Genomic DNA, 13,804 nt, shown 5'->3' with positions numbered 1-13,804 from the left:
CATCTATGCTGCTTGAAGCAGCTCACTCCCTCTCTCCCTTCCCTCTGTTACTCTTCCCTCCCCATGCCTGGCTTCTTGCTTTAAGGGCTGACGTCACCCCAGGGGAGTGGGAAGGCTGCTGCAATATAGGCAGATGCTGTGAAACTGTCATCCTCTGGGAAAGATTGCAGAGACACACACTGGTATGCCCAGGCAGGGTGGGGATAATCCACAGGGGGAACGTCTCAGTTGTATTGAGGGGGAAGGATGTTTATGTCTTTTGCTTTTCTCTGTGTGCATGAGCCCAACGACCTGAGTCCTTCAAGTCTAATGATGCTGTTTCATTTCAGGACAGGACAAGGAGCTTTTTGCCCTTAACACTCCTGACTTTGCTGCTGAGGTGAGTTCCTGGGAGATAGGGATGTCTGTCTCTCCTGTTACAGAAAGGAGGAGGATGTGATGTGGTCACAGAAGTGACAAGTGCCCAAGCCCTAGTGGCTTCTGTGTCACTGTGGTTATTTTAATGTCAGTTCTTCATGGGAAGGAGGGCTGGAAGGGACATGGAGATATTGTCTAGTGCTTTCTGCTGCCCCAAGATAGAGTTAGCTTGCTCAAAGGTTTGTTTTGGTGCAGCATTGCACAGGATGGGCTCTGTTGCTCTGAACAGCACTGCCTGTCCTACTCCCACCAGACCCTCTTGGACCCCTCTTCTGCAGTGTAGGTCATTGCTGCTTGGGTAGGAAACTGCAGCTCCCTCCTTTCTCTGTGCTTCACAGCCCTTTTGGGGAGTTCTGCAATGCCAGTGCCCAGTTTATTTGCAGTAGTAGGTAAAGACACCCCCTCTCTGTGCTCTGGAGTCATTCTGTTTGTTCTTCTGCATTGTGATCCTTCATCTAAACCAGTAACTCATACACACAAATTGTGTGTGTAGAGCTGGAGCATTTGTAACAACTTTATTTGTGATTTGATTTAGTTTTTAATATTTTGTTCTGCATCATGTCTCCATCTAGACAGCTCAAATAACAGGCAATTGTTTTCATGGCTAGAAAGTTTACCAGGCTTGCTGTTAGTGAGTGTGCTTCAGGGAGAGACCAGCCTCCCACCTTAGCAAACAGCAGAAAAAAATTTCTTTTCTGTAGTCTCCTCCCTCCCCCAGTCCACTAGTGTATCAAAACCTTGAGTTTTGTGTACAGTTGTTAAATAAGCTTCTAGGCAAAATAAAAGATCAAAAGGGGTCTATTAGCTGCAGTCTGCTTAAGAATTGTGATTGTTTACCTAGTTTTATAAATTGACATTTTTAACATTAGAACTCAAAGGAAAAGCAATGCAATTTTTCCGTTATTTGAAGCTTAGGTTTAATGTCTTTATTGAAAATTGGGTACTTCTGTGGCATCTCAAGATGCTTTATTCTATCAAGTTTGGAGCAAGTAATTTTTCATTTTGGATTGTAATATGGTATAAATGATAAGGGCCTAACTCAGAAAGCTTTTTTTTGTCTCCCCCACCGGCAGCCTGACGAGAAATCTTTGCAGTCACCTCACAATAACCCTGAAGATAATCTAGGGTTTGAGTCTTTGTGAAGCTGCTCACTCTAATACAAGGGAAAGAGCAAGATTTCTCTTAGGGTGCCCAAAGCCAGCTTGTCATCACAGGATTTTTAGTTCTTTTCATATCTCTTACTAGTTGTAGGATGCCAAGGCAAAAATATATTTCTCCTATAACCTTTCTGTGCTGTCATCATGTCTCTGGGAGTACTATGTGCCTGATTTAAATCTCAGAAAGGGCAGCAGGTAGTTGAATGGAGAAGATCTAGTGATTAAAGAATAGGAAGAATGAGAGAGAGATGAGTTGTGTTATAAATTTTTCAGTTTTGCTCCGATATGACCTTATGACCTGATTATGTGTCTTGTTTCCCAGTCCCTAATCATTTGGTCATACCATGCATGAGTCAATTTCACATTTCAGCCTCACTAGATTTCACCTCAGTAACTTAGAGCAGCACGGATAGAGGAGGGGAGGGTCCTCATGACTTCGTGTTAGGGCTTGGATAGGTTACAAATTTTATTTATACTGTGGCAGGACTCACAGGCTCCATTTAGAACCAAAGGTTGATGGTACTGGTATTTTACTAATGCAGAGGAAGTCGTGGTGCCTGCCCTAAGACCTTACCACCCATCAAGACAAATGACAAATATAGGATTTGTGTCAGGGTGATTGCAGGAAAGAGTCAGTCCCTCAGTGAACTTTCAACTTCTTTTTTTTTTTTTTTTTTTTTTTTTATTTTCTTTTTTTTTTTTTTTTTTTGTGTGTGTGTGTGTGTGTTTATCTAAAAGTTCATGCAAACTGAGGTGGGTCTCTTTGATCTGAGAACTGTCTTTTGTAATTTCAACTGTTCCCTGGCTTGTGTCAGAAATACCGTGAGTGGGATTTCCCTGGGGTTTTTGCACAGCCTAGATTTTAGCTGGGCTGGGAGGGACGTAAGGCAAAATTTCTACATCAGAACAGGACCTGAAGTAAAAAAATTTTTCTTGGCATATTTTACATTTACAAAAGTTTCAGTTCTTGATGATCATTCTGGGCATAGGTTCAAGGTTTTGTTCGCACTTGGCTCAACTCAGATGCTGGAAGAAACTTTCATGATGGGAGACAGGTCCTTCTCCTTCGAAAACAGAATTTCTCAGTAGATCATAGGATTGGATAAGAGCTTCCTTTGAGAAACCAGAAGGGATTTGCTTCAATTTTTCCAACTGTGCTTCTCTGATGCAGTGTGGTGATTAGAGGAGAGTTTTTCAAGTGTCCCTCTGAGAGTCTGAGCACAGCCTGGCTACTTGCATCTGTAATTAGAGCTCACCAAATGAAAAGCTTGGTACATCCATATATTTTATAAAGGTTTCCCTGAGAGAATGGGTATTTATTCTTCAGTAACTCGCAATCTTTTTATTGGCTGACTAGTAAAGAGACATTTGTTTCTAAGCCTGAGACAGATGCTTTGTGGAAAAGGTTCAGTTATTCTATATGTATGCTCTATATGGACTGTGTTGCCATACAGCATAAGCATAGTCCAAGGCGTTTTTCCATTTGCTCCTTACAAGATGCCCAGTGGCTTCAGTAGGAAGAGACAGAGCCCAAGAGCAGCTCCGTGAGCCACTGCAGAGAGCCATGGATACTGTTTAGTGGATAATGGAACATAAGGCTTACGGGGAGGCTTAACATAAGGGAAGTTTGGCCCCTCTGTCCCACCCAGAGCAAAAGAAGATGGATGTTGTCCCTGGCTGTGTGTTGGGTCAAGGACTTAAACGTTGTGGAGCTGCTCTGTGCTGTCAGACTTGTTGCTAGGAGCGTTTGTGCCATGCATCACCCCTGAGAACCTGAGTTTGGACAGCACAGATCAGCTTGCATCTGGCTGTTACACTGCCATAGTGGTCATTAAATAACACTTCAGTGTTTTAGAGCTCAGCAGTTTAGTTTAAGTATCAAATAAAGTTTTTTTTTTTTAATTGAATTTAGCTTAGTCATCTGTTTGTGTAGTTGACTTGAGTAGGAGCACTGAAAGTCTGCAGAATTCCCAAAACACAACAGAGTGAAAATCCTTATTATTTCATAAACTATACAAATCAAGTAACTGGACTAACAGGTTTGTGATCTGCGACTGAGGGACATGAATGTGTGCACATGTTAGAGGCAGGAAACCAGCTCTTCCACCAGAACGCGCAGATGCTTCTTGGGTGAGGTGAATGCAATCTATGCTTTTTATTTCATCTTCCCCAGGTAGCTTACACCAACATGCCTACGCTAAAAGTTTCATTTAGACATATGTGATTTTTCCTTTTTTTCTTACTCCTCAGGAACATGCAAGTCTTATAAATTCCCATTATGGTTTAACCCCTTAGAAAGTCACCCAAACTGGCCAATACGCTGTACTGTCCCTTGAATCCACTGTATTGCCTCAAGATAATGCCTGGTGCTTCAGTGTCAGTCTGGGAATTTCCAGGTTGTAGATCACCAGGTAGGTAATAAAGAGAGAAATTCTCATCTGAACATGGGGTTACAACTGCACATTATGGAGCTGGATTAAATGTGTTGTTATATGTATTATTGCCATGTTTTGACTACTTACAAATGAGAGCATTAATTATGTAATTACAAAACTTATGATTACTTAATGCTCCCTCTTCAAATGGCTGTTGCAAATTTGTCATCGACTTATTATGATTCATTAAATTTGTTGCAACTGGGTTATAATCTTCATTAGTTTCACAGAAGGAATCCAAAACCAAGGATAACCCTTTTTGTTTTCGCTGAAACAAGCAGTCGTGGGTGTTGATATGTGTCTCCTTCACCAAGAGAAGTCTCGGTCCTAAACTCATTTCCAGTTTTTTTGGTTCTTGAGTGACACTAGAGGACACAAAAAGAATGATATTCTCGCAGTCTTTAGTCAGAGCAAAAAGAAGGGGAGTTTATTTCTTGACTTCAACTTCGATTTATATAGATTCTGGACAATGACCAGGGATTGGAGAATGAGGTTGCTATCTCTCTGACCCCACTGGTCAAACTAGAAGTCTATCAATTGTCCCTCTTCCAAGGAGGAATGCAAAAACAATCACTTTGTTTATGTTACAATGCGTGAGAAACTCCACTACAAAAATGCAAACAATCAGAAGGCTAAAAAGAATATGGCAACACTTTGAGGATTTCCTAGGTTTCAAGAATAAGCCTCTCAGGAGTGACATTAGCAGCATACAGAAAACAGGGATTTGTAAAATAATATTAACTTCTATAATTTATAAACTTGATTTCAGATTCCTTTCTTTTGACCATTTTGTTTTCAGAAGCGTTCACCAGAGCACTGGGTTTTAATTTCCTTTTAACTGACAAATTTTTGAATCAGACAAGATTAATTTCTGTGATTACTGCTGGACAAGACTTGTAGGTAGAGACAGTGTCTCATATTGGATGGAGCAGCATGGTTGGAGAACTCAGGCAAACTTTGAGGCACATGAGCCCTCCAAATCTGAAGCAGAAGCTGTCAGTGCTAAGCATATGCTGAATAAGCAGTTTAGATATGTATGGATTAGACCGTCTCAGTAAGGGGAAGATGGTGAGAGTAGCTATCTCTAGGTTGTAACTGTGACTGGGAAGTGTTGCCAGATAATTTATGAGCATGGTCTAGTACTCAGGTGAAGGGTGGCAGAATTGTACAAGAGTCTTCTTGTGCCTTAAGGATGGGAAAGCAGTGTTTCTCTTGAGTGATCTAGTAAAAACACATACGCAAAAGTTCCTAGCTTGTGCTTAGGAATGTGTGTCCTTCTGAGATTGCTCAAACACACTTCAAATTTTCTTCCCTATTAATCTCTATGGGCTTTTGCAGCAAGCTGGAGAAAAGGCTTCTACATTTAAAGCTCTTTTTGCTCTGACACAGGCAGAGAAATCTTCAACATGGAAGCTCAGATCCTGTCCCTGGGGTTTCAAGCTCATGGCGAAGGTCATATATGACTGACAAATGGGGAGCTCGTGAGATCTGCTGTTCTGGGTTTGTCAATTATTAGCCTTGTCTGACAAAGGTTCTACCATGAGCATTGTGGTAACTTCTTAAAGTTGATTGGGAGCTATTAAAGAGTGATAAAAATCAGATATTTCTGACCATGGTGATCAAAGGAGGAATTCAGTGATAGTACAATAGGTGCTTGGAATTCTCTGGGCATTGCCATCAGTATTGTTTAATGACCCAATGCTATGACTATGTAGGGTAAATAGCAGCTTTGGCAGGTATATAGAAAAGAAGTCCTTAGGACACAAGGGTTTCAGAGCAACTACATAATTCATTGAAAACTGCCCACGGTCTTGGACACTGGTGGTTGCCATATTGTGGCTGACCCCTCTTCCAGAATCCTGATTTATTCAGAAACCTGCAGATTTCCTCTCTCAGGTTTCACACACATTGCTTGTGGTCTAAAGGCAACAGTTCCACCAGCTGAGCTGTCAAAGGTTCCTTTCTGTCTGAGGTTATATATACATATGTTATAAGCTGGTGTCAGGTGAATTTTGCCTAATAGGATTTTGAAATTTCCTCCTCCTTTAAGAATGAGAGTAATTTAATGCTCCTGCCCTAGTATAGGAATATACTGATTTGGGAGCACAAATCCTCCACACTAAAAAACTACAGCAGCCTGTGCTAAGAAGTTGGGAGCTCAGCACATGGAAAGTGGTGTGCTGGCAGCTCAGTGAGTGGAGCCACAACATCCCATGGAATTCCTAAAGGTTTTTCTACCCTCATTATCTTTCACTCAAAACCTGTGGGCATCCTCACACTGCTTGGAGTGCAAAGTGGTGGCTGGGGGGATTTTGGCTTCCTGTATTTCGGGCCTTTGATGCCTTGAGTTCCCCAAATTCCCTGCACCTGCCATGCATTGGAGCTGTGTGCATCTCCTTGTCCTTGCTGACCAACAACCAGCAACTTCCCAGGCATCAAGTACACGTGTGTGTGGTATTGAGTCATTTCTTTGGGACTATTGTTTAAGGCTTCAAACCATGGAAGGAAACAGGGAGGCTGTTTAGATGGCACTAAAGGTCACTGGCTATTTTTATAGATAAAATTAAAGAAAACCAAAAACTACGCAAAATGAATATTTAGATTGTGAAATCAGGACTTTGAAAAATATTTTTTTCTGCCTATCAAAAATCATTACAATGAATATGCAAACTGATTTTTCAGGAGCTCATAATTTGGCCAAAGGTGCATTACTCTTCTTGTAAAAAAATTATTCCCTGGCATCATTGTGACCTTCCTGCCAAAATTTAAAGTAGAGCTCCAAATGATAGCACTGAGACTATTCAGCCAAAACCTTGCACGAGATATCAGTTGTTTGGTGTTTTTCTCTTTTTTAAACTGGGGTAAAAAGCTTTCTTGTAGTGGATGAACTGCATTAGCTGAAATTTTCACCCTGAATTCCAGCAGGGCAGACAACCAGCATCAAAAGCTTTAATTCAAAAGATTAAAGTCTGGCAAAAATCTAAGCAACCTGAGTCTTATAATAGTGAGTTTTGTATAATGTGGTCAGCATATCAAAGGGAAATACTTTTTTCTGTCTGTTTTGATTTTGATGTCATTCCATCAAACATTTAATTGGTAGACACAGCATTAGCTCCAAACTCATTTTGAAGTAATGAACATTAGTCAGACATAAACAATTGGGGTGGGGGCAGATTAGATGAGTGCCTAATGGTGGGAGAGATTTTTAAAAAGAGGCTTTGCAAACTGTGTCCCTGCATGAAAAGAATTGTTGCAGAGCAGAAAACAGGTCTTGAAATGGTCTCTGGTAGAGGGAACAGGGCTTGTATAGCACAAGGGAGTTTACCTACATAGCAGCCTTGAGCCAGGTATGCAAGTGCTTGGGAAAAAGAGGTCAGGTTGGGACTGATGCAGGTCTGGCATCAGAGTGAGCTGGGCAGAGGGTGGTGGACTTTGACAGTATGCTGCAGCTGAGTGGTGGCTTGATCCAAAATCCTGCCAGCCTGCTCTCCTGGGGGAACAGCAAGGTAACATTCTGGTGGCTTAGAGGCAATTTATAAAGTTAAACTGGAGGTTAGGAGGTGAAATTTACCCCCATGAAAATGGGCCAAAGTGCTAATATGTACAGATACAAAGACTGCGCAGGCAGGCAGCAAGCTTCTTGAAAAAACAGGCATGCAGTGACCAGACCTCAGACACCATAAAATAAGGAATAACTTTTGCTAATTCTCAGTCACTGCCCCTGCAGAGTATGGCAGGCAAGAGAGGCAGGTGTGACTTACTCAAGGTCTTATCTTGAGTCAGAGCACAGCTGAAGGTTCATTCCCAGGTCCATAGTTTCACTGCTAGAACAGGCTGCCAGGAATTACTGGCCATATGTTTGGTTTTAATCTTTGCACTGTTCTCCAGTGAAGTTCTCCAGGCTGAAGTGCCTGGAATTTATCTCCAAAATATTTTGGAGGGGAAATGTGATCATAAAGCTAAAGCTTTGGGCTATGCATGCTTCTTTTCAGGTTCCTAATGGGTTTGAAAGGGGTGTTAGTAACCTGCCTCCTTTGTTTTTTGACAAGAAAAGTAATTTAGAAAAACAAAAAACAAAAATCCCAAAACTATTTTAATCCCTTACACTGAGTTCACGTCAGCTTTGTCTTAACTCAACCCACACTGCAGGAATTCTAGGAGGCATTTTATGTTTGTTAAAATAGTTTTGGGTCTCTTACTGCTCTTATGACTAAGTCACAGAGAGGGGCCAGCGCTGTGCCTGCAAAGTCCTGCCCTTGGTGGCAAAAGTGAGATAAATCTGCTCAGCCCCAGCTTCAGGTTTGCTGAGAAAACAGCGTGCCCAGCCTCTGCAGAAGGGCTGAGCCTCCAGTTCCTGTCCAGCTCCTGACACAACACCCTGTGCTTCCTCTCCTGTATCTCTGGAGCCTTGTAAGACCCTTCCTTTTCCCATCCTGTTGATTTGCAGCTGTTTCAAGATGACTGGCAGCAAATTGCTGCTCCTGAGTCTGCCCTTGGGTTTTTTCCAAGCAGAAGGAAAAGGCTGAAAGTTCCCATTTTCTGTGGTCACGACTGTCCCAGCAAGCTCATATCTACCCTGTTGAGAGATGCTGGCATCCTCTGGGCAGGGTGAGAGCATGAATGCAGTTGGGGAGCACCTGTGTCAGGTGGGCATCGTGCCTGCCTTTACCAGCCTGATGGGAACAGCCAGGGACAAAGGTAAGCTCAAGGCACGAAAAGGCTGCTTGTTGCAGCGTTTCATGGCCAGTGAGCATGACCAGCCTTCAGGGCTAATTACCAAAGGAGAGAGAAGTATGTTCTTGTCAGCAGACCTACAGGGTTACTATTTAATGAAGCAGATATGCAGGTAACTTGTTCAGTGAGAAAGTGACTGACTTGCATCCACAAGGATGTAGATGGCTGTGACAGGACACTTCAGGTGGCTTTTGGCCCCTATCTTCTCTCTAAGTGCAGTTAGGCACAACACTCAGCATTAGCAAGCTGTAACCCCTTTCCCTCTTCTCCAGTTTTTCCCCTCTACCTTCTCTGCTCTCCTTTTACCTTTTTTCTCTACTATTGTCTTTTTTTCAATCCTAGTACTTCTTGTTTATTCTATCTTGTCCTTTCATAGCTCTCCACCTTATTTTTCCTCTTCTTTTTTTACTTACTGATGTTAAGCAGCATTGAACAGTGGTGTCATCACTATTTCATCAGGCCTGCCCAAGTTCCTGCCAGTGGTTTATGGAGCATGTGTGAGCTGGGAACAGCCAGTATTCCTCATGTGCTTGCATCAGGATCCCCCACCGATCTCAGTTTCTCAGCACATCTGTCAAGTGTTACTTGTCCTTTTCTTGGGATGGACCATGGAGGTGTGCAGGGGGCTGTTAGCTGTGCCAAACCCTGGTGTTGTGCTGGCAGGGTTACAGCCAGCGTGAGGATGTCTCCATGCTGCAGGAATCTCTTTGTGTTGCTGTGTAGTCAAAGCCAAAATGTTACGTGTCTGTTAATTGGGTGCCTGTGTTGTTCGCTGTAAGAGAGACGGGACAAAGCATGCAGGAATTAATCAAATGGTGATTTACTTTTTTTGCCTGCCCAAGTCAGTGGGTATGAGCAGATTCAATGGCTCTTTCTGGTTCCTTAACTTGTACTGTGAATTCATACAATGTACTCTATCCAGCATCACTTCTCGGACTTGTCCTGACTTCTAGACCGGAGTAGGTATCTCTAGTGAGGAGTAGCAACATCTACAGTACACTACCTCTCACAGTTTGTTGTGGAAATTACTCATTTATGACACTGCAAGCTATATTTTGACCTGATAGCAGCTACACTTGGTAGAGAATCTTTCTAATTCAAAATTTGATTAATACATGCATATTAGGTAGTTATGGATCTCTTCTACCAGCGTCCCTTGTGTATTTACCAGAAAAGATAGCTGGATTGTCAAAAATTTACCTGTACCTCCCATGGCATTGGGACAAACATGCCAGTTGAAAACTGAGTGTGACTGGAGAGATTTTGAAGCCCAACATCCAAGGTGTGTATGGGGAGCACAGACTACAGCAGGGAGGCTGGTGCAGTCAGAAGTGAGATAGATTAGCAGAAACTCTTGGGCAAGACACACCATGTCGGTCTGACCCAAGCGTGCTATTCCCAGCCTGTGGGCATGACCCTTGGATTTGTTTCATAGGAGAATATGACAATTTGAAAAAACACTTTGACTTGCATGTTCTATGGATTTTATGCTGTTGGGGTTTTTTCCTGGAATATTAAGCAAAAATGTATCTTGGAAAAGAGTCAACCTTATTTTTATTCTCCTTTTTGCTACACAGACCACTTGATATGAGTCATTGTGATGTTTTGGGATACAGTGTGAGCTTGGCCTTGGTTCAAGACTGCAAAAGTGGCTGCTACCCACAAGAGAACGTGGGGCTGGGACATGATGGTCAAAGCTGTGCTGCTGCACAAGTGCTGCAAGTCCCGGTCTCTTGTTCTGGACTGCTAATGGACAAGGCAGGCCATGGGAAAGCAGTCCTTCCTGGATCCAGGACCTATCACTGTTCCGCTTGTAGTGAAACCAGAAAACACATTTCTTTACAGTTGTGCTGCTTCACACTCTGTTTCTACCAACAGGTTCCAGGCCAGCTGTATGACGGTGCTGTCCCCAGGGAAGAAAAGTTCCTCCTGCTGCACTGGCTGTTGGTGACCTGGCAGGGGACATGGAGCTACTGGCTGTCACAGCACCAGAGGAGGCAGGGAAGGATGCAACAGCATTACAAGCTGAGGTGGAAGGAGCAGAAAAAGCAGCTGCAATGCCAGAGGCAGAAAGCCTAGTGGGAGCAGGTTTGGGTGGGAAGGTGATCACTCCTGAAGGAGCAGTAGCGATTGTGGTGAGAGCATTGGAAAACCCAGTGGCAGAAAGGGTTGCTGAAGCATTTGCCAGAGCAGCAGAAAGAATTGCAGTATCAGAAGCAGCCAAGGTGTTGCAGTCAACAATAGCTGAGGTAGGCACTCCTGCAGCCCCAGGTGCTTGATAGGGTAGGGTGGAGGGGCTGGGCTCACAGATCCCGACGGCATGGGAGGCTGCAGCTCCAGCATCAGAGCTAACCCTGACCTTTCAGGTTGCCCTCAGAATGCCTCAGGTGGATCAGACCATATTTCTACTTGGCATTGAGCAATGGGAAGAAATTTATATTTTGGAAAAATTGAAAGCAATATCAAAAAAAAAAATCCCTGAAATTCCTGCTGAGAGTTTGTGTACTTTTCCCATCTGGTTTCCCTCTGTCTTTTAGATTAGCTTTTTTTTTTTCATGATAACGGGCACTTTATCACGCCTGGTATAGTTAAGGTTACAATGCACTCTCCATTCCAGCCCCGCTTGCCACATGCTCATCCTGTTCTAAAGCATTCATATTTGGGGATCAAAAAAGGTCCATGCGTGGTGTTTGCTCAAATGAGCATTTTTATTTGACATTTGAGCAATTATGCCTTGTGTTGTTTGTGAGTTCATTGAGGGTGATAAATGCACTTTTTCCATTTGAAAAACCTGTCTTTTAACATTGACGATGTGGTGACAGATTTTCAGCAGGGATGGGGGTTGGATTTGCCAGGGCTAAGTGCCCACTCTAAACACCAGATTTTCAGCTGTGCACCCAGCAGCTTCCCATTGGGTGTGAGGCCTTTGGACATGTTTGTTCCCATGTGTGCATCTCGTTTGAAGAGCTGCCTGCCTACAGCACCACTGAGCATCCACCTTCTGCTCTAAGCAAAATCTGGATCTCATCTCTCCCTGGACTCTGATTTCATTTTGGTGTGCAGGGTCAGCTAACTGCTATCACTGTTTCTTGGGCCCAAGAGCTGTCCTGAGCACATGGAATTTCTGTAGGATATCTTAACTTATCCCTCAGCTTGGGCAAGTGGCTTCACCACGGAAGAGCTTCTCAATGTCTGTTTGAGTTTTGGTGTCTGACATCTAGTGCATTTTTACATCTTGTGGAGATCAGCTGCATTTAGGTATATGCTGAAACAATTCTCTAAACCAGCCTGTGAATATGTACCTTTATTTTTAAAATCAGCAGTTTGCTTTATAGTGGCTTTTCCAGTGCTCATGCATTTCCTCTCTTCATTTTTCAGCTCAAAGGGAAGAGGAAGAACATGTGGATAAAGCCAAGGAACACTATTCGGTGGGAAGAGGATTGGATGAAAGAGAGGTGAAATAAAATAGAGATGTTCTGGGTCATACCTCCTAATTGGGGGCTTGTATCATCCCTCTTAGAATGCAATAAGGCTGCCAATCACATCACTTTTGTGACTCACTATATTATTAAAAATAAATATATGGCTTATTCTGCATGCAATAGTGTTGAGGGTCTGTCTAAGGTCTTTGTCTCCTGGTTTTGTGAAAGGCAGTTCTGCATCTATTCCTCAGTGAAGGAGAACAAAATGTGCTGTTCATAACAGAAAACATACAGTAGGCGTGAAATGACACAAAAAAGAAATACTTTCATAGAATCTTATAATATCCTGAGTTGCAAGTGACTTACTAAGATCATCAAAGTCACCTCCTGGCCCTGCACAAGACACCCCCAAGGCTAAAATTTACATTGAATATGCAGTCAAGTGTTCATGTCTGTAGGCTGAGAGATGATCCATGGGAAAACTGCTAATGTCAAATAGCTTCAAATCCTAACAGAGCAGGTGCATTTACCACTCAATCTATGCTGCTCCAATTCTTTCCAGCTCTGAAGTGGATTTCTTGCCTAGATGGGTATGGTAGGTATGTTCTTTTTCCCTTTTTTTTTTTTTTTTTTCTCCCTTCTTCTTCTTCTTCTTCTTTCCCCCCTAATTCTATTTATTCATATGAAGCATGGAATGGGAAAGGTGTCTCCATCCAGAATGATAATGGTGTGATGCCAGAGGAAGTCCAGAAGAAATTCAAGAAATGAGAAAAAATAACTTCAAAACACTGGTGTACTTGTCAACATGAATGACATTCCCCAGGCAGTACAGATAGATCATTAAAACAGATTTCTAATTTTTGAGGAGAAAAAATATTGGTTTTTGTAACATTGTTTTCTCAGCCTGTGAGGTACGGGTAAGACAGGTTTGTAGCAACAATTGGATAATGGAGCAGTCACCATAAGAGATAAATGGTGGTAAGGTGTTACAGAGTGTGGGATTAGAACAAAGCCACTCTTGGTGGGGGTCTCATGGTTTTCTGATGGAGGATGATCACAACTCACAAGTGCTTGATGCCTTCAGCAAATGTCCACTTCATGAATCCCCTCCAGATGGTGTGCTGCTCCAGGTTTGTGTTTAGCAGACTGAGGGGATAGGGTCAAATCTGTACTTGGATAGAAAATTCTGAACCAAATGCAGGAGGTGATGCAAGTGCTTGTGTGTGACTTGTGGCCATAGCCCAGGTGTGGTAACCAGGCAGTGTCTCCAGGTATTCCAAGTAAAACAGAAAGCAGCTCCCTGACTGCAAGTGGTCACAACAAAAGCCATATCACTTTTGGAAAGAGTAAAGACTGCAGCCCTGGCTTCCACCCCAAAATCCATGAGTGTATTGACAACCCATCTTTAAACTCCTTTGTAGTTGCTGCTGGATGTGATATTCTCCATATACCTTACTTCCAGCTTCCAGGGGTGTTTCTGTGGGAAACATGCCATTTGTTCTAGTGCACTCCAGAAGGGGGGGCACATTAGTTCCAGCATTGTATGGAGCTGTCCTCCAACAGACGCCAGGCGAGGAGGGTGTTGAGGAGGATCTGCTGCTTCTCTCTACAAGCTGGCTGGCCATGGAGATCCATCTCT

At 43.0% G+C, this 13,804-nt stretch overlaps 1 long non-coding RNA gene across 1 annotated transcript; it reads left to right on the top strand.

The window, feature by feature from the left end:
• Positions 1-328: 328 nt before the first annotated feature.
• LOC120758448 (uncharacterized) lies at positions 329-12,236 on the top strand. Its single transcript, XR_005702887.2, has 3 exons — positions 329-379; positions 10,622-10,992; positions 12,122-12,236. It is a non-coding gene; the product is annotated as an uncharacterized LOC120758448 (long non-coding RNA).
• The last annotated feature ends 1,568 nt before the right edge of the window (positions 12,237-13,804 follow it).

Source organism: Hirundo rustica, chromosome 12, assembly GCF_015227805.2.
Source record: "Hirundo rustica isolate bHirRus1 chromosome 12, bHirRus1.pri.v3, whole genome shotgun sequence".
NCBI classification, from domain to species: domain Eukaryota; kingdom Metazoa; phylum Chordata; class Aves; order Passeriformes; family Hirundinidae; genus Hirundo; species Hirundo rustica.
The sequence above is the reverse complement of the archived record's forward strand: the minus strand, read 5'-3'. Positions and strand labels throughout refer to the sequence as shown.